The sequence below is a fragment of the Formica exsecta genome, unplaced genomic scaffold, assembly GCF_003651465.1.
Source record: "Formica exsecta isolate Colony F162 unplaced genomic scaffold, ASM365146v1 scaffold363, whole genome shotgun sequence".
Classification (NCBI taxonomy): Eukaryota; Metazoa; Arthropoda; class Insecta; order Hymenoptera; family Formicidae; genus Formica; species Formica exsecta.
Window position 1 is genome coordinate 575,520 of NW_021850877.1, and position 22,535 is coordinate 598,054.

A 22,535-nucleotide genomic window follows, 5' to 3' on the forward strand; every position below is an offset into this window, starting at 1 on the left:
CCTTAAAGAGTTAGCGCCCAAAAACCTCTGAAATCACGGTTATTTTATACGTTTTTACAAATATCAGGGAAAGTACGCGTTTTTTAACAAAAAGTACCGAAACAATGGTAATTTTTCAATATTATAAATTGCCTGAATTTTTGTTTGTTGTACATGCGAAATGATTCATGAACACGTGGTCTCAGATGACACACTTTTATCTGTGTGACAGGTTGTTGTAGCCATCTATCGTCGCTATAATGCATCGTACAACTTTGTAGCTCGTGTTTCCCTTATCTACAGGGTAGCTTATCATTCAGGTTGTCGGAAATGATCCTCTTGTACCGATAAATATCAGTATATACAACTTTCATCACCAGATGCCTGTACGATTTATAATTATGTATTTTGATTTAATTTAATAATTTTTTTATTCTTTTCGTAAACAATGAAGTTTTGCTTTCGATAAACTTGGATTGCCCACTAGATGTAAATACTGCATCGACCGCAGAGACCTTAGCCGAGCAAACATCAAGCAGAAACGGAGCGTTCGTTGCTTCCTTATTTTCAGCGAGATCAAACATTCGCGCGAATCGGCGCGATGTAAAGGCTCCTCTCGTTCTTTGAGGATTCGTCGGTAACATCGAAGCGGTCTAAAAGAGAGTCGTACGAACTTTTTTTTATATCTCACAGAGAGATCAAGGTGGAGTCTTTTTATTCTCGTGATTTCTAAATGACATCCATTACCGGTCGATGGCGGGAGGCTGTTCGTATATTTTATGCTACCGTAAATACTCCGGACAATTTTTCCGAGGAAAAAAGGTAAAAAGCTTTGAAAAGTCATCTCGCTTCCTTGTAAAAAAAAAAGAACGACGGAGGAGTCACATAACTTAAGGAATTTGGAAGCGCAAGACCCGCGTCGTTAACCGAACTTTCAAAGATTCGCGTTCACAGGAAGGAGGAAAATACAGAACGCACACGCGCTCTCTCATTAGCGACGTTTGTCAGTCATCTCTCTCTCGGAGGCTCTTTTCCCGAAGCGACTCTCGCCTCATTTTCCAAGGACTATTCTCGCCTGCCTCATTATGCTCTGGCCGCCGTGGGCAAAACGAGCACGGCGATACGTGGAAGAGAATAGCTCGCGCGGAGAACGACGACCTTACGCGCCGAAATATCGCTTCGCACCTAGAGTGTGTTTACTTACTTAGACGCGTTTGTGCGTATCGTTTATAATCGTTTTTCCATCTAAATTAATGCGTGGAAAATTATCAGAATTTAATATTCAACAGGCGAGCCTTGTCGTATTGTTAGAATTTACATAAACATTTTTTAAATGCAAATTTTTCAGATGCACAGATTATAAATATTGTACAGAAAAAATTACGTCATCATAATAATAATTAAGTATCTAGCATCAAAGATGTTACTTCGAAGGTTCGGACAATAATATTCCTGCTAGATAAGAATGCGACATAATCAACATGTGAGAGTGCACCGGCGAAATCCTTCGCACTGTCTCTTTTTCCTGGAACCAAACCACTTTTAAATTCAAATACGAAGGGCAGACGACGGTCGCAAGGTCCTCCGTCGTCTAGCGAACGGGTTGCGCGACATTAACGTCGCTTCCTCTTTCCAAGTAACGAAAGGGATCTCGCTCAAGGAAAAAGTATGCTTTTTATAGAGAAACTACGGCGCGATCGGAGGAATGCGCTCAGAGAAAAAGGCGGACCGGATTTTCCGGTCGCGAGACATGAATCCTTTGATAATTATTATTTATTGTTAGATTCTATATCGAGATTTATATAATCACTTTTTATCGGAAAGCGATCGTATCTTTCACAAGATTACGCTACAATAATACAAAGTTATATCTTCCCTTCTACGTAAAAGGTGTTCGATTCTTTAAGTAAAATTGTCGCGTATCGGTCTCCAACATGCTCTGAATATTCTAGAATTTGTGATATATAATTTCTATTAAAGACGCGACAATATCGTGATTTGAATGGTGTTTCAAGCTAAATAAAGTTTCGCTATTTTAGATGTCTTACTTAATCGAGTATATATTACATAATGGAGCTTTTCTTTATTACGCCTGCAAGCGTTATTTTTAACGCGCTTCACAAAATGTCATGTGCGCACGAACGCACTCACCCACTCACTCACGCACGCCCGAGGGTATATGTTCTAAATTCTAAATCCGCGTACCGTGTAAATCATCGCGCTCACGCACGTGCGTGCGAGCACCCGACCGCTCACGTGCCACGACCGGCTGTGCTTAAGCGTCGCGCATGAGAGCTCCTCGGCCTGGACTTTTCATCGTTTTTCACGGTTTTTCTCCACGCTTATCCGCGGCGTTTCTCCACGATATGCATCTGCATGCTTGCAGTAAAAGCCGACGATCATTACGCATTACTCTTGCGTTATTATCGCAATTATTATCGCCGCCGACAACTATTAATCATCATTCGATCGTTAATTAAATAAGGTTGACCGAATAGCAAAAGCTAGAATGTTGAAAGATCTCTCGCTTAAGAAGGAAATTTTCTCTTTTCTACGAGAAAGAAAAATCGTAAAACAACGAAGAATCAAAGTTCAAGTTAAACTCGCAGCTGAAGAACAGCCTGTATTTTGCAATTGCAATTACGCTATAATGATACAATGTGGTGGAATATCATATCTTGCGTTTTGCGATTTTTCCAACTCGTCGCAAACGATCCTCATTCCTCGCCTCGAGTGCGTAACGCGTTTCCCGATGCGAAACAGAACGCAGGGATTAATTATGGGGAAGAGGGAGAGGAAGAGAAATAAGTACGTTCGGAATGATCTTCCGACAAGCACGGGGGGACACGAGAAGGAACAACTGCCTGGAAGAACGGGGACGAAGACGCGCGGTCCGGGGTGCGTAACCGCGGCGCGTGGCCGCGGGCACGCACGTGCGTGAGCACGATGATTTACGCGGATGCGAATTTAGACCGGTTAATGCGCGACCAACCCCCTTGGCCGCGCTGCTGGAAGAAACAGCAGATTAGTCGTGCGTTTTGCTCGCCGGCTTTGCTATACTTATCGGCGCGAGAATGTACGCCGATCTCGAAACACGCATGCAGAACATGATGCAAACTATAGAGAGATGTATTGGCATTATTTTAAGAACGTAGATGCGCCGCAAAAAAAATTATGTAGGATAAAATTATATGTCTATGTTTCTTTTTTTCATCGCCAAGTTTAAATATTCCAATTAATCTTTTTTTTGTTTTGATATGATTGACTACGTTTTGATCAATGTTTTCTTTTCTAAAAAAATGACTTTTTCTGAATTTTAATTATAATTTAAATAAGTTGACTTTTTGGCAATTTAACCATTCGTAGCTCTTAATTTTCATTTATTTTAATCGATCATATGACACAAGCCATATTTCTAAACAAATTTAAAAAAAAAAGATAAGATTTAGATAAATAATTTCCAAAAAAATTACAAAACTATGATTGTACAGGAGAAGACTTAAAAAATTTTAATGCTATTTTTTGGCAAAAAGATTTTATGTTTAAAATATCTTTTTAAGACATTTATGTATTTTAAAATTTTATATATCTCAAAATGTTTGGAAAAAAATAATCCTTTTTAAAAGAAAAAAAGTTGATATTTTGGTCATTTTAAAATGTTCTATCTCTCTGAAATATCTTACGAAAGAAATCAAACGCGTTATAACGAGCATAGAATTTCTCTTTAATCTCGTTAAAAAAATAGCGTAAAATCTAAGTTAACTCGTTATTGTTTCTGCGAATCGCGCAAAAGAAATCTCCCGTTTTATGCTTGTTGGAAACGGAATAGGTACCGTAATTTAACCTGACAAATGCAAGATCGCGCGACGAACGCGGTTCTCGCACCGGGAAGGCTTTAAATTCAGAACACAAAGCAGCTACGTTCCTCTTGGAGCTCTTCTCGCGGCCGATCTCTCTCTCTCCTCCGCCTTCGTGCTCAAAGGACGAAAACGGTGAGGCGGAGAGAACAGTGGACGGGTAAAATGGAATGGAATCCGAGAGGCGCAAGAGCGGATCTCTGTCGCTCGGAGGAGAAATATGAACAGCGAGACGAACATCGGTGCGCTCTTTGACTTTTGTAAAAACGACCGTTAAATCCGAGATCGCGTCATCGCGCGAGAAGATATGACTCTGGCGGCGGCTCTCTCGCGTGATGATACAGCCTGTAAAATGCGAGTCGCGTCACAAAAGATGATACAAGCGATATCTTCGTTATCTTCGTCGAAGGAAGGAGAGGGGAAAAAATATATATAGAGAAAGGAGTTCCCCATCGGCGAAGAGACGAGGCTATTCCTCAGTATGCGATTCCTCTTTCTGACAGCTTCTACGAGTATTATAAGACACCGGTAGCTCGGAAAGAAGCCAGGAGGATACATAATTACGCGCGGAGGAGGAATTTTCATGTTACGACAAACTATCCGCGTCTATAGAGAACCCTTTATTACGGCCATTAGATTTAATGCTAGGGAGCGGCGACGCGTTGTGCTCCTGCGAGGCATCCTTCTACGCGAGGGTTGGACTTCGTGGCCGTTAAGAAGAGGTTGTTGTATCGTATAATACGACGAGACGAATCTTTTCGATCAGAAAGATAATAAAATTAATTTTTATTAACGTAATGTATCTCATTAAGCTGGACTCGTGTAACGACACGGGAACCTCCCCGCCATTAGAGAGATTCTTCTCCCGAGCCTGCAGTTTAGATAAACGGACAGATAGGATTCTCTCTGATGTCTTTGGACTGCTTGCCGTCGACAAACAAAAAGACAATGAGTAGAATTGATTGTATATAAATTTAACCAAATAAAAAATAATCCTATAAAAATAATCCTCCATTTATAAGATAAATAATTTCTAACATGGAGTTTAATTATTTTGTGTACAATATATATCGAACACAACTAACAATAAGCTAGACGAATATTTCTTGAGAGTCGCTTCTCATCAGCATCTATAAATGCGGTGGACGCGCGTGTCATCGTCTGGCCACGCCGATGCACGCGCTCGCAACAAGACTATTGCAACGCCGATAAAACGTCATATTGTGAGTACGCGTTTAGAAACACACAGGCAATAGGAGAGAACCGCGTTACTAGACATGAGAACATAAAGGGAACCGACAAATTCCACGTACACAAGATATTCCAAATAAAAAGAAAACTCGGTAAAACTTTAAACTCGACTTTTTAAGATTAATTAAGAGACAATATTTCTCTTTCTCTTTTCTTTGAAAGCTTAATATATCTTTATTTTCGGAATCGATTATTATAATGCAGAAATTAAAATAATTGTCATCCCTTTCGGTATGATTCCTCGTTTCTTTTCGATCGAGAAAAGGGCCCGACACCCGATATAAATAAAGTCGACGCTGGAAGAGTGACAGTTACAAAACTGGTGTCCCTCTTATATTAAGTCTCGCGAACGCGAACAACAGACGTCGCGCTAATAATGCCCGCACGTCCGTGTGTGTGTATTTAACGTCTCGTCGCGTTTGTACGCGCTCGCTATGATACCGCAAATAGAACCGCCGGAGGAGACGTCCAACTGTCTGGTGCACTCGCAAAAATAGGATTGTGTCGCCCCATCGTGTATCGCTCCAAAACGTTACGCGACAAAACCGCGGCGAATCGGGGTTACGAGACGAAAGCGAGACGATTGTTTTTACAGTAACGCCGAGAGAGAGAGAGAGAGAGAGAGAGAGAGAGAGAGAGAGAATGCAAAACCACCGTTTTCAATTACAATATCCATCAATCGACGAATATAAGTATCTTATTTACTACACTTCCCAAACGAATTTTGCTGACATTAATTTACGACATTCGTAACGTTAATCTTCCTCAATTTGAATATTCCTCAGTTTTATCCATTTTTTTAATGAACGAATCGCGTTACTATAATTGCAGCAATTATTGCAATAAGACCGTGGAGTTTATTAGTTACAAAGTATAAGCGTAAGGAATAACGACCGTATAACGGGTGAGGTAATTAAAAAATAATTGCGCGCGAGCATCGCTCCGATCTCCAAAGTAAACATTCCAAACGCGCGGCTAACGTAAGTGCAGCACGGTCAGCGTTGCAGCAGCAACGATTCTCGTACGCATCTTTCGCGATGGGCGAGACGGCGATGAAACAGGGCGACAGTACAGAAACGCGTCGCCCTTTACGAGCCTTTTTGCCGTCTGTGTTTGCTTTCGACGCGTAAACGGCGCGAGGGTGGCATTTGTCCACCAGACACGATGTGTTCGCCAGGCTCGCGAATAATCCGAGACGTTCCCAAGAGGAATCGCGCCGATCGACGGGCGTGTCTGCCTTTGATTCCCTTTCTTTTTTCTCGCGTACGTGGCGGCACGCGTCAAGGAAAACGACAAATCTCGTTCCGCAGCGACGTTCGACAAATAAGGGGAGAGAGAAAGAGAGACACGAGACTTCTTTTTTTTATTTTTTACGAGAGTCGGTTTAAGTCAAAAGCTTGCCCCTTATTAATTCGATAGCGCGCAATAACTTTTAAATTGATTTACGATTCATTCTTACAAATTCGGTGATTTCGAGCTATTATACGTCCGTTTTATAGCCCGGACTCGACGGGCCGCCCCAGCGGGCGGTCTCGCTTCCTACGAGATGCGGATCTATCGTATCTGCGATATCCCCCCGATCGCATCGTAGGCGCGTTATAATTCAAGCCGGCCGATTGTCAAACGGACGCGACGATCGCGTTGTAAACACGAGAATCACGTAGAGCGAGCGCCGTCGTTAATACTTAAAGGGTCCGTGCGGGTCACGCGGAGGTGCCGCTTCCTGTGAACGCTCCCGCTCGCTGTTCCGTGTACTAACGAGTGTTGTCGTGTAACCAGGAACCGGCGTACGCATATACGTGTAATGTAACACGCGTTATGACCGGTATGCTCGCGCCTGCGGAAAAACGTAGATTAGACTTTTAATTTCCGGGTGTCTTAAATTCGCGGTCAAGAATTATCAATTTTATTTTATTTTATTTTATTCTTTTAAATTAATTAGAAAAAGTGAAGTAGTTTAGAGACATTTCGACATGTGAAACAGATCTCCCTCGACACTTTTATAATTTAGCGACACTGCAAAATCTCGAAAACACTGATAATTATTGAGTAATATTTTTATCATAACGACGCGAATGAATTTATTTATATTTTATATGATCAATCCTTTGCATATTTAAAATAAAGAAATTGAAAAACCTATAGATAATATTCAGTTTATGAAATAATAATCAATTAATTCAGAATTATTATTTTTCTATCAGTATATCGAGATGTCCTTAAATTACGTTAATTATAAAAATCCTTCTATCTTTCTAGCCTCTGTCACTCGAAAAATCCTCGACAATATCTGTTCAAAATAACACGGTCGATGGAAGACGAGGCTTTCTTCCAGTTTCTCTGGAAGATCCCGCTGCTTCAATCGCGCGTTGTTTTGAAACCGCGAACGACACGACGAAATGTCTCAAGGTATTCTTCTTTCTGCTCCTTTCGCCTGTTTCTTTTCCATTGGACACGTCGGCTATTCCTGGGACCGGGGTGGAGGCAGAATGCGCGCGTCCTCGGGGAGCCGCGGAAAGGTGACAGGTGCCGAGTGCTTCTATAAATTGCGATCTTGAAAGAAAGAGGGAACGAGAAAACGAAGAAGGTCGTGGGAGGGAGCGAGAAAGTGGGAAGAAATCGCAAAGTGACCCCTCGGTTGCTATCTTTAGCTTGGTTTCTGAGCCCTAACATCGCTCTCCCTTTGAAACACGTGCGCTTCTGGATTCGCAAATGTCATTGATGTCCGAGCGTCAAATTTGAAGACTTAAAAAAATACATACGAGAATTTTAAGAGAAAAAAATTGATATGTTCCGATATAACGTTCGTGCAAAAGATCATAAAAGACTTTTGTTTCTTCCTCGGAAAATGTAGAAATTCTTGCAATGAGACGACACGATCTAGTAACGTGCGAACCGCGGAGACGAATTGATACTTGTGCACGTTCGAGAGGTTAAGGTTTCTGGAATATCTCGTAGCTCAATGAATTCTCGTTGGCACTAGGTTGGAATCACGCGAGTGTATCGATTATGAATGAGTCTCCAGATCCATTCAGTTTGAACGTGACCCAGCGTCCGAGAGCCTCGGTCCATCCTCGACTCATCTAGAGAGGCCCCGTCACTTTCATTCTGCGACACTCGCCTATCCTCAAACCGCTGTTGCGACTTCGAAATACGCGATCACGAAGACAGAGACATTAAATTCGATCAATGCGTAAAAATATCGTATTCAATACTGAATTATGATATGTGTAAAATAAATATTGCTTAATCATCGTATCTGGAATTTTTTAAGCGCTTGCATATCTCTATAATATTTCCATCATAAATTTTCAAGAAGATTTACATTTAAAATACAGCCTTTCTATACATTGCCTTGTTTAAATTCAAGCAACAGATAATTGATAATAAATTACCGTAGCTAAATAAGACATAAAAATGTGCGATGGAATTTCTCACGAGGTCCCGATCGCGACCTAAGTAAATTATTTGCTCTCGTTGCTCCTGGCAGGAGAGAAGATTAACATCGCGCGCCGCGGATATCCAACCGTGCGTGGAGTCCACTACTGCTGTGGACCCCCTTCGCTTGCTTCACCCCCTTCGTTTCCGCGCCCCGTTCGCGGACCCTCTGACGACCGCAACTATTTCCAGACGCGTTTAATTAATCTTGAACCAAAAACGTCGAGTAGGAAAATGGCGGACGGACGGTCGGTTAGGCTCGGGCATCGGCCACCTGGCAGAAATAGCAGCCATGGAGAAGCGGCTCCACGGACTTGACGTTTCCTCCGCGTACGCGAGAGAGACGGAACGATAGAGCGACGAGGAGGAAAGAGAGAGAGGTGGAAATTAACGGAAGAAATAAACGCGATAGACTTGGCACCTGCCAACCGCTATCTCGTCACCAACGTTTTCGACTTCCTTCGAGACGAGCATCGTCCGATTCATTTAATCCGCTCGATACGCACTCTTGATGCATATTTTTAATAATCTCGATATTCTCATAAATTGCCCAATAATATATACATATCAAACATAATAAATAATTTTATTAAATAATTAACAAATTAAAATTATTAAATAACTCGTCACATTTTCAATATATCGTATTTCGGTATTTCCGGTGATAAATCTAATTCCGCAGTGCTAAAATTATCGCCGATAGGAATATATTTAAGTTAAAGGATTTACTGAATCTCCCCACGATACAAGATACGATGTCCCCCCTCTCTTTCCGACCATCCTTTTGCGAGAGCTTGCCAGGTAGAGTAACGCGAGAGATCTCCTCTCTTAATTCGCCAGGTCAACGGATATCCGCAAAACGTAGGTTCCGAAAAGTGGCCGACTCGCCGCTAATAATAGCCAGTCCAGTCCCCCCGTGACGCGTATACAGGCCGGATTTATATTTCGCGTGGTACCGGAAACCGATTCCGAAATATCCCGCGTGCGCGCAAACGCGACCGCGGAAGTATTAAAAAAAGAATAATCCGCCGGTCCACTTTCTCGGCCGGCGTCGAAATCTCCGCCCACGACGAACGTGTTCGCGGCCAAAAACACGGGATCGGTTTCGTTGGGCGAACGAAACGGTGGTTGTGACTGATCAGGCTTCCCATGGATATACGTCGTGGATCGGATACGCGCATTTCCGGCGGCTCTTCTTCCCGTGGAGAAAATTCCCAGTGAGCTGAGAAGGGCCCTAAATCATTAATAAGCTTTCACGTCTCTCACGTCTTATATCAAACGTTTCAATTTATCTCTGATGTTCGCAGCTATACCAAAATGATTGCTGCATACAACTTCGCGCTTGCTTCGTCCAAAACGGAGTGAATTTGCGAGTGAGTCTCGTTATTAGAAACGAGATTATTTTATCGCGCTGCTAAATTATCGCACTGGGCATCTCGCGGCTAAAAAAAAAAAAAAAGAATTAACACGTATAAAAAAATGATAAACGCAAAGTGTGTCCGGCAACATTTAATCTCGCGTGTGAATGGCGTGCGAAAAGATAAGCCGTTTCGTTGCGGTTGCAAGGAATGCGAGATGATAAGAACGGCTGATAAGAATGCAAGCGCACCTTGTCTTCCCTCCGGGATAGTTACGTTCACGCTGTTGTTTTCAATGGATAAAACCGGCCACCATGAAATTTCGTATCGTCTTGAACATGAAAGCTCACCATCATCGCTATACATCTTTTGCGTGCTTAATGTGGCAACTGCTTACAAACTTGCAGGGCAGAATTTTATTGCCTCTAGCGCTTTCAAGAAACTCGTAATATTATAATCAAGTAAAATTTAATTTATTCGTCGAACTTTTTTCAACTAACACACATTCATACACATTTATAAAGTTGGCATCCGGTTTTTAGAACTCCGATGTAATTGATTTGATTTACAAATCGATTGCTTGAGAAAGAATCGATTGCGCCGAATATGACTTGATAACATGACAGATGAGACGCATCTGTCTATCGCGAGGAGATCGCTGGTAGGTCTCGAAGAAAAATTTTTAATTTTATCTGGAAGCGCGTACACCAAAATGCGCGCAAAACATTTTTGATGTCACACGTCGAGGATGAAGAATATGAAAATGGCAGCGGACGTACGAATGACATAGGTTAGCGTCACTCTTTTTATCGAACAAACGTCTGACATTTTCAAGGTTAATACATTTAGATTAACGTACAATCTGAATTTATTAAAGAGTAATTTTAATCTATTTTGTTAGAGAATTTTTTTGAAATTATGTTCTATAAAACTTATATCAAGGCCTCATTTTCAAAATGAAAATTACACGTAATATCTGATATATTGTATTAATATCTGCTAGCGGGAAACGAACTTGATAAATCTGTCGTGAAAGTAAACTCGAGAAATTCCATCAATGAAGAGATCCGAGAAATATTCAAAACGAACCGTACATTGGATATCGCGGAATCTAATTCCAAAACAGATGAAAAAAATGAGAAATCTCCCGATACAAAATCACAAGATAAAGACGGTATGTTTTATATCAAACTGTCTGTTTTTAGAAGAAATAATTACGTTACAATCCATAATGAAATATTGACACCGTGTCTACTAATATGAAATGATTCCGAAATAAGTAAAATTCCGTTTATGATACGCGGATAAAATAATTTTAGATGCGTGCGTTGCCTCCGGCGATATTTGTAGAATCTGTCACATGGGCGGACATGCCCCAATCGCGGAAAATCATTCGTCGTGCGACTTGCAAATTCAGATTGATCGGACATCGACACCGTCAAACTTGACCAGTCTCGGTCCTTTGATCTCGGCCTGCAAGTGAGTTTTCGGCTTATTATAGAAAGCTAAATATTATTCTACGAACAGATTAATAGAGCTTTAGGGATCTCCGACCTCGAACTATGTATGCGAATAACTTATAATTCAAAGAAACAATCTCGAGCCATAAATTTTCTAAAATCGATGACGTATCGATTATATAAATCATGTTAGAAGATCAAAAATAACAAGAATAGAGAGAGAGAAATCGCGCGTTATTCAAAGATGATTTTTCATATCTCGAGAAAAATACTTAAAAAAAAAAATCTCTTTCGACGTTCATCGTGATGTTTTCTCTAAATGACACGACAGATGCCGGGGTACGGTGGCTCTAGTGCATGCCGAGTGCCTCGAGAGATGGCTGACCGAATCCGGTCGCGCGAGATGCGAGCTCTGCGGCTACAGGTACGCGACCAAGAGGGTACGTCGTTACAACCTTTTTCGAAGCGTTGTAATATGGTTCCACACCGTAATAGCGACTCGACAGGTGAGTTAACTTACGCTTTATCCTCCTCTTTTATTCTGCATCCAAACTTGAAACCGGATTTGATACGCGCAATACAAGTATTATTAATATATCAAATATTGTGCATTATTCATCTTTAAATCGCGAAAGTAATATCGTAAAGCCATAAAATACTAAATACACGCGAATATTATCAACATAGCAATATACACAGCGCGTATATCATTAAGTAAAATTGAAATCATGTTACAAGCTGACCTACAAGATCTTATGGAACATCGCAATGTGTATTTATTATAATTAGACTTTTAATTATCCCGACAATTCATCTTATTATTTACGCATATTCTCTTTCAAGATGTTGCTCGATATCGGGTACTTGGTAATGACGACGCCTGTGGCTGCCTTTTCCTGCTACATATGCGCCTTGGCCTTGAAGACATTGCTGCGAAACGGCTTTTACGAGATACCGTGGATGATAGTCGCCATGTTACCAACCTGCTTATTGACGCTGATAGCTTATTGGCGATGGATAATTACGTTAGGGAGGTACGTTTAGCTCAAATCAGCTCGTGCGCGGATGAAAACGCTGTCATTAATGGAAAATGAGTTCATTAAGATATTACGCGCAGAAGGCGCGATTATGTAATTATTTAAGTTTGGCGAGCTACACACGAGAGTACGAGATTTCTCGAGATAATGTCGATTATTGAAAAAATGATTAGAGAGTATTTCTAGCCGCGCGTCGTTAGAGGGACGAACATAAACATTGGCGTTAATAGTGAAATTATGCAAATTATGTAAGGATGCAACTCTTCTCTCTTATTACAGATTGCACGGTCATCGATGGAGACGCTATTGGAGAAGCAACTTTGTGGTTCGTTTGATTCCTAATAGCAACAATATCGAGAACAATATTGATCTGCGAGAACAATCGAGCGATCATTTCGACATGGACGATTTCGAATGGAGGATCGAGGAGATCGAAGAGTTCGCGTGACTTTCACGTACTCAACCGGACAATCGACGCGCAATCGTGACATTTAATTGCGACAACCATTTTCTATTTCTACTCGCGTCTCTTTGTCGGAACCTTCATACAGCTGCACGATTTTTAATTGCATTTTATTAACTCGACATTTCAATTGAAACTCATTGTCGCGTAACGAAGACGATGCTCGCCGCATCAGAGCCAAATTAAGATTCGCCCAGTCCAATGTTTCCGGAGATACATGATTTACGCCTGGATTTTATAATATTATTTTTAAGTACTCTCTGTATCCTCTTTTACAATTTTTATTAAAGAAAAATTGCGATTTTTTTTCAAAAGATTCTTAAACTAAAAGTCTAGCATTACCAACTCGTTTTCCGCGAATATAAACACAAGATGACAGATATCTTTACGATATATATATGAAGGATACAAATGCCAGGTAGAAGTTGACGCGCTGGATTGCGGGAAAGAACATGTCGAATAAACCTGTTACTTTCGAGCCATGCAGAATCCTCTTGCATCTCACTTTTATTTTATCGAAAGTAATTACTCGCACGCGGCAATTCTTATTATTATTTATGCATGCTTTAATATTATAAATACTGCTAAAGATTAAATTTATTAATCGACATGTCCCCTTTACTCGCCTGTGACACTTACGTGTCGTGAGATCTTCGAACTGAACTTTTGAATCATCAACAGCAATTCCATCGTGATAACACCATTTACGTGCCCTCGTCTCACACTATATTATCGTATAAAAAGATATCGGTATATCACTTTCAATTTGTCCGCTATTGATTCGCTGCAATTTATCTGCACATTATCTTAGCAAGTAAAATTACACTCGAGTGATTGTGTCAGGATTAATAAATTATTAAATTCAAGATATCAATCCTTTTCACACAGAAGACAGGAATATGATTTTTTAAAGTTTGTAAAGAGATTCCAATTCGTAGCAGTTAAAGACGGCATTCAATAATGAGTTCAAAAATTTCGTTAAAAGCCCTATATAAAAAAAAAGAGAAACGAAGAAAAAGAGTGATTTCTTTCAAATAAAATCAACGTGACGAATATTATCATCCCGTCGTAATCGATGCATTCGATGATTACCGAGAAAGGGTACGGCATTAATAACGATCAGCATCGATTCGCGCTTTAATCGAATCCGTCGGAAGATTTTGAACCGTAACATTTAAAATCGGTCGATCTCCATCGACTGCTTGAATTTATCCACTAACAAGTCGGCTCCTCTTCCGCTCATTGACTTAACTCGAACGATTTAATTAAGCGCGCGATGTTAGCCGATAATTTCACCATGTACATGCCTCTTTCATTTCGAAGAGATCGGATATTCGCTGCGTGGAGAATTTCTCTCTTTTTAAAGATGAAATTCTCGATTAACGCCGGCAGTTCCCAATCGATTATCGATGATGGCTTAGCGATAAGGCTGATAATGAAGCGCCTGCCGCAACAAGACGATTTCACAAGACTAAGTTTAAGTGATTAGATAAGTTAGTTTTCAAGCTAAAGAAAATTGATAAAAGTCGCACCATGTCATGTTCCTATTAATAAGCGCGATACTAATCAACTTGCGATAATGAGAACCGAATCTCTAGGACGACCTGCTTGCATGTGGTTTACATTTTAATGCGCAATAATAACCGGCATCGTCGTCCGGCATGCGCCGTCGTTGATTCATGACGGAATAATTATGAATAATTACGTTTGTCTGAGTTTTGCGCTTCTCGCTCGAGATGTGATGAAAATTTTCATACATAAGAGTCGAGTTAATTTCTTTAATGATATCTACAAAGATATGCGAGAAGAAAATTAAATTCTCGAGGCTAAATTCATTTTGTAGCAATAATTGTTTACATTATCTTTATTTTGATCTTTTTCTCGATCACTTTCTCCCTTGACTCTTTGCTGGAATCGTCGGCACTTGCCGTCTGTTTAAGACGACTTTTCGCCACGGCGACATAGAGTCGAGGAAGAAATGAATCTTTTATGCGGCTGCATCCCTGCAGATGCATCCGGTTCCTTCTTCAGATTCTATGAGGCGATGCGCGGACCCTCGTGTGTCGCTCCTAGATATACGGAAATAAAAAAAAGAGGCGAAAAGGATACCGCCAACGAGAGCAGTGCGTCACCGTGAATTCCTCCCCTCTCCCGCTGCAAAAAGTAATATTTATACGGCGGATATTTGTCTCGTTGACAGACGTTTTTCCCACCGATGAATTTACTACGGATCTGCGGCCATTAAATTTCGATCCACGCGCGAGATATACAGAAATTTTTCCCCCAAAAGTATCGATTCCAAATCGAAAGAATCAATCATTTATATATAAAGTCGTAAATTAATAGAGTTGCGTTATAAAATTATACTAGCTGTGTTACTTCTCCTTCATTATACAAATAATCTATATATCTTTTTGCGACGATAAAGAATAATCAGTACGCTTTATCTATTCAGTGAAACTGTCACATGAATCTTTTACTCCAAATTTGCTAAAATTAATCTCTCAAATAAATTGCAAATCGCCTGATACTTGATGAGAGCATTGCAAATTTAAATTTGATCTAAAGACTTGAAAACGCTGATTGAGTCATAAACGATATCGCGCTGTCAAAGGTGCAACGATCTCGAAGACCGGCTCGATGGAGTAATTTATTCGCCGTGAAAAAAGAAAACTGATAAATGGCGCAATATGATATCACAGATGCATAAATCAAGCTTAAGTGCATTACGTCTCTAATTATTCACCGTGATAATGAGAGAAAAAAATGTGTCGCAGGTAACGCGCGAATAGTGTTGCTAATTGTTCTCTCTTTCCGGTAAAAAAAATGCTATCTCGAAACGGGTCGCGTAATTGCAATCCCGGCTTATCTACGCTCTTTAAAGCTGTTAGCGAATCGTAAAACGAAGAATGTGCGCCCGTAACTATGGCACTTGCCTTCTTGATATTTCAATTCCAACCTCGTTTCAACTACACAACGCTCTCTTCATTAGAATCTCTCGTGATATAATGTAAAAACAACGATTTTTTGTCGGAGTTTATACTACATTCCAAACAGCATTCTATAGAACAAACTATAAATTCATCCAATCATATTTTTTTTTTTTTTTTTTTTTTTTCAAATCGAAAACACCCTGTATAACTCGATATTGATGATCTGTCCAGTTGCATTCCTTGTGCCGATCTTTCTTTCAGCCGCGGACATGGTAAACGATGCGCTAGGCATTTCCACTGATAAAATTTATAGACGCTGATAAAGAGAGCGTTCCTGCGGTCATTAAAGCGGTCTAACGATTTAGTAGGCACGAGCCAATAAATTCGAGCCCTTCTCGAATCGCTTTCTCTCTCTCTTTCGCTTGCATTCCCCTCGTTGATTTTATAATTAGATCACCAAGCTTATATATGCGCGACGGTATTCGTAGGAAGCGTTGTTAACATAATTACGGGAAATACACTGTTGGAAATATGCCGCTCCTCGTAGCGCTTTACGCAAGATGGTGCATTTATTCGAGTAACGTGAGCATCATTATGCACAAAATCACTTTACACACGTTTCACTAATTATTATTAGCATGTTTTGCATCTTGCAATTTTATCGATTTTTTTTTTTTTTTTTTTCGTTTGAGGTGTAACATAAAAGTCGAAAATTTCGGTAACGTTTTGAGCATATGACCGATGACTAAAAGTCACTCAAAGATCGAGCAATCAGCTGGCTAGCATCAACTTTCATCGCCGACATTTATCGCTTCGATTTTCCTTGTTCTTAAAAACTGTCTGTGATTACAGATTCACGAGAAGATAAAACCGTCTCTCTTTTTCGCATCGATATATTGGCGCAAACGTAAATTCTAACAACTTTATTGGATCACTATAAGCAAACTTCTTTAATTACTTAAATTTTAGAAAAATCCTACAAGTTTTTTTTTTTAATTTTTCTAGCCATAAAATTTATAAACGAATGAGATATAGTCTTATGTAGAAAATACAATAATTTGAACCGAGATTCTGCCAAGGACACGGTGTATGTTTGTAAAGACATGGCTTGGGCAACAGATAAGCTCGTCTTCTCGAAAATACGTCCCTATCTCGTGTGACAGATAAGTGATCGAAAGAATGAGTCTTACGATCGTGCGATCGGTTTAAGTGCATCTATACCATCGACCATTGCGATTTCGATCGCGACAAGGTGCGAAGAAGGCCGCAAGAATATCTTGGCACGGCGCGGCAAGACTGAAAATCAAATTCTACGAGATAATAACGTATGTTAGCCGCGCGAGCGAAAACGGTGGAGTTCTGCCAAGAGAAACACACCTTAATGCCCGTATTATATGCGCGCGTACATGAAGGAGCCGACGATCGAGGAGAGCTCGTTCGAGTTCCTTTTCAAATGCGGCACGAGCGTCGCGACGCGTTTCAGGAGAAACATAATATTTGACTAGACTGAATAATGTTTCATCGGTGGCGAAAATTTGTGAGCTAAAACGAGCAACGAAAAACTTGACCTTTTCTCTTAATGTCTTAATCAATGTTGCACATTACGGTATATAATTTTTGTCTTGCAAATTCTAATCGTTCCATCGATTGGATAACGTTTCACAGCCTGTATCGAGTCACATATATTTTTGTCGTTAATGGTAGAATTTTTAATAAATCTGCGACACGGATTCTTCGACGTAATGAATCGAATATAAAAAAAAAAGCTAGATAATTCCGCGTAAAATCCATATCACATATTGAAGATTAAAGATTGAAATTTGGCTGATTAGAACAAAAGGAATTGAAATTTCTTTGTCCCGATTGATCAAATTTCAATCTTATCAAATTTCGATCTTCAATCTTAATCTTCAATGCATACGGGCTTAGAAATTATTGGTTGAGCAAAGAAACTTATGATTGAGACGTTCAATTTGTTTCCGTCCACGAGAAAACGAATCTCGTAGAATTGTTGATAAGCTTTGAAAGAAACTTGAAAAGATTGCTCGATGAAGGGCAACTATCAGATGTAGTGTGATTTATCGCGCATCGAACGCAGATGTATGATAATGCACGTTATTCGAACTTCGATAATATATGTACGTGTCTGTTTCTGTTTCCTTCAAATTAAAACATTGAGAAATTGTTTCATACGATGATCGATGGCTAACATGCGTATCCAATTATACGGAAAATAAATGCCTTGCAGCTTGAAAATATTGGAGTATATAAACATCGCTCTATTATTTGCGAAATATTTAAATGATAAATCATAGCGTACTATTTTCCCGATTCTAGGAAGCTTAAATTAGCTATTTAAAGAACAGTCTTTTCTTTGAAAGATTCTCCGTTTTTGTTTATAAAAAAGAAAATAATAAAAAGAAATCCTCTCGCGCGAGATGCATTCACTCAAAAAAGTAGTTTTGCAACTACAGCAAAAATTTTCTGGGTGCGCAAAATTAACAGAGGTACATAAATGATTAGCAAATACTGTGATATCGCATATGTTTCGCATTTAATCAATCTAAGTGACAGAGACAGAATTTATATCTGAACTGTTTGTGAAATTTAGAAAGAATGTTTTTCTGTGGCGCCTATCCATGTTAAGGCCAATCATACTTGTTATAAAGTTTGGCTGTGGTACACAGAAAAGATTAGCGGCAAGAAACAAATGAATATATAATCCTCACATCTAACATATTTGTATAACGCGCCCAATCTATCTAGCTCTTTCTCTCAATTTCTCTCAATTTTTCGATGCTGCAGTTATAATTGGCAGTTATATGATATTTCTCACAAAGATCGTTCTAGCTGTAGTATCGAAACTCATATTTATCCAATGCAGTGATTAACATTTGGCAATGGGACCTAAATTTTCTAGAAGATATTATTAGAATGTTGCTGCTATAAATTCTATATGTAACAGACAATATTCTAACAGATACAAAAAATAGCGATAAATTTTTGTTGTGACACCTAGAAATCTACCTATATCAGCAAGACATTTTTTTGAGTGTTCAGAACATTACCGTGACCAGGATTCTCGAATCTGGGTTATTACGGCGACAATAAGGTCCTAACCACTAGACAATCACGGTTACCCGAGGATCCACGAGTGATCGATAGCGGATTGATCGTTGATCCGTTGTTACGGTGATCGCTTGATCGCTCGAGCGGAGCAAGGCTGTCGCTATACGGCTTCGAGCTCCGAGGACCCACGAGTGATCGATAGCGGATTGATCCGTTGTTACGGTGATCGCTTGATCGCTCGAGCGGAGCAAGGCTGTCGCTATACGGCTTCGAGCAAATCGTTCGCATAGAGAAGAATTTACCAACACACGTGTATTTCGTCTTGCTCATTAATATCGTGGAATTCACGTTAAAGGTCTCGGACATTGATTTACAGCTAGCTCCGACGATTTCCGCGATGCAAATAGCCGACGCAACAATGCGCGAGCGAGCGAATCACCGTCGTTTTCTGGTCTCGTTGTTTTGCAACTTCGAACGAGCCGAGCTTTTTGCAAGCGGATTTCCTAGCAATTAGCGGTAAAATACCGTCGGGGAAACGATATTTTACGAGCCGGCCACTTTTGCGCTGCTCTCTCGTCGGGCGAAAATCGTCCGACGTCGTGTTTTATTGTTTTCAATGACGGCGGCCTACGTGCAAGTTTAGTAGCAGTTGCTACCTAGTGCGGATAATGTCTACCATTTGCGGGATAATAAATTGTGCAAGCGCGGAGGAATGTGCCTCGTGTATCATAAATTAGATATCGGAAAGCGCTGAAAGGAGTTTTTCTCCCTCGTTCCATTAGTAATTCTGGATCAGCAAAAACGAGTAACGCGATCGAAACACGTTTATCCGCGTCGTCTATTTCCAGCTAGGATCATATCGTCGTCGCACTTTATCCGCATCGGATCCTCGGCGGGTCTTCTCGAAGTCGGGACTCGGTGCGGAAACGCGGTCACGTTCTCTCTCGTCCGGAAGCTCGTTCCCGTAGGTGTCGCGTGTACGAGAAAGATAAAAAAGTGCCGGGATGGAAGGCGATATCCTTCGGCAACACCCCGGAAGTGTGAACACGCCAGACGAGCACGTCGAATCGGCTCGCGGAACGCACAGATTCGTTCGCGTCCAGAATAGATCGTTTCGTTTACGTTTCCAACATTTGTATGTAAATTAAGCGCGAAATCCGATCTTAATTTCAATGACGAATAAATATATCTCGGTAATGAAATTCGAATTAAAATGCTAAAAGTAAGTGAAAGTAATTTTAAGCGAATTTAAATCCCTAAAACACGATCACGTTCCCCATAATTTGCCGTTAAAATTAAATAGCTTTTTGGACGTCATACAAGTTTAAAAAAAAATTGTCAACAAATTGTCGAAGAGAATCAAACTGACGTTACGGAGATCGCACGTGCGGTCCACGAGATTATCCAGGAGCGGCTTATCCGTGCGTGCATACATACGTGCGCGGGCTGGTACATAGCGTTTGCATGTGTGCATGTGTATGTGCACGCGTGCTATGTTATTATATTTTGTCGGCCGTGCCAGATGCCGAGCCCGGCCCTTGCCACTGGTTACTTCTGGTTTCATATTCCGGCGCGACGGTATTTTTGGAGCGCGCTCCGTTACACGCTGGTGTATTTCGTTCTCGCGTGAGAAAAAAAAAGGAAGGGTTGAAAGAAAAGGGGGGAAGTTGAATTTCTTACTGGGGACGCGTTAAGAAAGTAGCGTGCCACGAATACTGCAAAAAGCAGAAGCCTGCATTTTGTCGCAGAGTTTGTAGCGAGCGTCATTATCGTTAGCGTATCGCAGATTTATAACGTGTCACATGATTATTTTGCTATCCTCGAGATGTATAGTGTATACAAGTACACTATAATATATCAAAATATGTGTTTTAATAGCACATTTTAATTATTATTTTCTTATATTATTTGATCAATAACCATAATAAAAAATATCGTAAATCTAATCAATGCAATTTATTTAATACCTTGTTGCTAGTGTAATTGATAAAACCAAACGTTTTTGGGAAGAAATTAGCCTTATACAAATAAATTTTTCTTAAAAAGTTATAATTTTGCAATTACAATACTTTTTCATTATTATCATCGATACTTATTTTTTATTTAAATAATTGCATCGATATAAAATACGACAAAGAAGACTTTATAATCCAAGAATATTGCTTCCACAGCACGCTGTAACACAAGGTACTTCAATCTGTTATTGATCCGTTCAAATGGAAGGAAGAAGGTCGACCACTCGATCGGCCCTTCGTCCAGAAACGATGGGCTCGACTTATTTGCATTGACAGCGCGTTTATACTGTGGCACGCGCGAAACAGTGACCACGTGTATGCCGCCGACGGGCGAATGTAAACGCGAGACTGTAAACGAGAATCGGCCAGGCCAGAAAAAGCACGGGCTGACGAACGCGACACCGACAACACGAGACCACCGGCAGACAAATTTGTTCTAAGGGATAAGTCGTTGCTGCTACGTAAACAGCTCGCAAACCTTTGACAAATAATATATATTCCCGCTTAAATTTGTATCAATCAATAATTTTATATATTAATCGGTATTAATTGATTGATCACACCTCTTAATATCGCGTCGAAATTTGCCTCTCGTTCAAACTTCCACTTTAAGCGCGCGATTTCGCGGCCGATTCCGACGAGTGCCTCTTTCGTCGAATTGTCGAGCGACGAGGGGAACGCGCGGTGGAGAAAAAAGAATTATACATAAAGACTCCTACAAATTTATTCGTGCGGCAGTTCTGCGACCGATTTCCACGATACCCGCATCTTCCATCTCTCCCCCCAACGGCATTTATTTATCTCGAGTGCGCGCGGGCCTCATCGTTCAATTTGCCCTCTCGCGAATATCTCGTGGCCGGGCACGAAACCGTTTCGCTCGTTAACGCCGATTACGTCATGGGGAGATATACCCATCATCTAACCTCCTTTTGCAGCAGCCCCGATGCGCGGGGTAAAGGCTGAGGAATAATTTTTACACGGGGACATAGATTGTGCCAGATGAATCGCGCGAGATTACGCAAACGTGTAATTATGCATCATCGATGCGACGTCGAGGCGAACACGATTACAAATTTTACACTTTTATCGATATAGCCTTATCGATTAGCCACAGTAGATTATATCATAAGTATTATTAATAGCGCGTATCCTTGCAATTTACCGCTAAATAATGTTTCCTCTGAATATAATTCATGTCTCACGGTGTAATATATGTATTTCTAGCGGAATATATAATCGTGAGAGAACACGCGATATAAACTGCAAACATTGAAAGATACGCGTTTAAAGGCTAAAGGAATAAAATCGTGTAAAATATCATGACACTTTGTGATATTTCGATACGATAGGCGAATAAAATCTCGTAATCCTGCGAACGATATCTCTCGTTGAGAGCGTTGGCGCGTATCTCTGCGAGAAGCGCGCGGGATTGAAACCGCGCTGACATTATTCTATTCTCTCTAATGCGATCAAGCAGCGTTCGGGTACGCGCCGATTGCCAATTGTTTCTCCATTTCAGGAAACGCTCGTATCCAGCCTGTACGGGGTCAAGGGTCGTCGACCTCGTGTCCAGAAAGCCCCGGGTACGTACGTGTCGATGGTAGACGCTGGTCAGCGACGGTCATTATGTTAACTGGCAATCACGGTAATGCTGTCATCAGCGTCCGTACTAACG

At 40.6% G+C, this 22,535-nt stretch overlaps 1 protein-coding gene across 1 annotated transcript in view; it reads right to left on the minus strand.

Moving 5' to 3' along the window:
• The window catches only part of LOC115239018, a 94,217-nt gene that overhangs the window by 30,609 nt on the left and 41,073 nt on the right, over positions 1-22,535 (minus strand). The gene's annotated exons all lie outside the window — the stretch shown is intronic.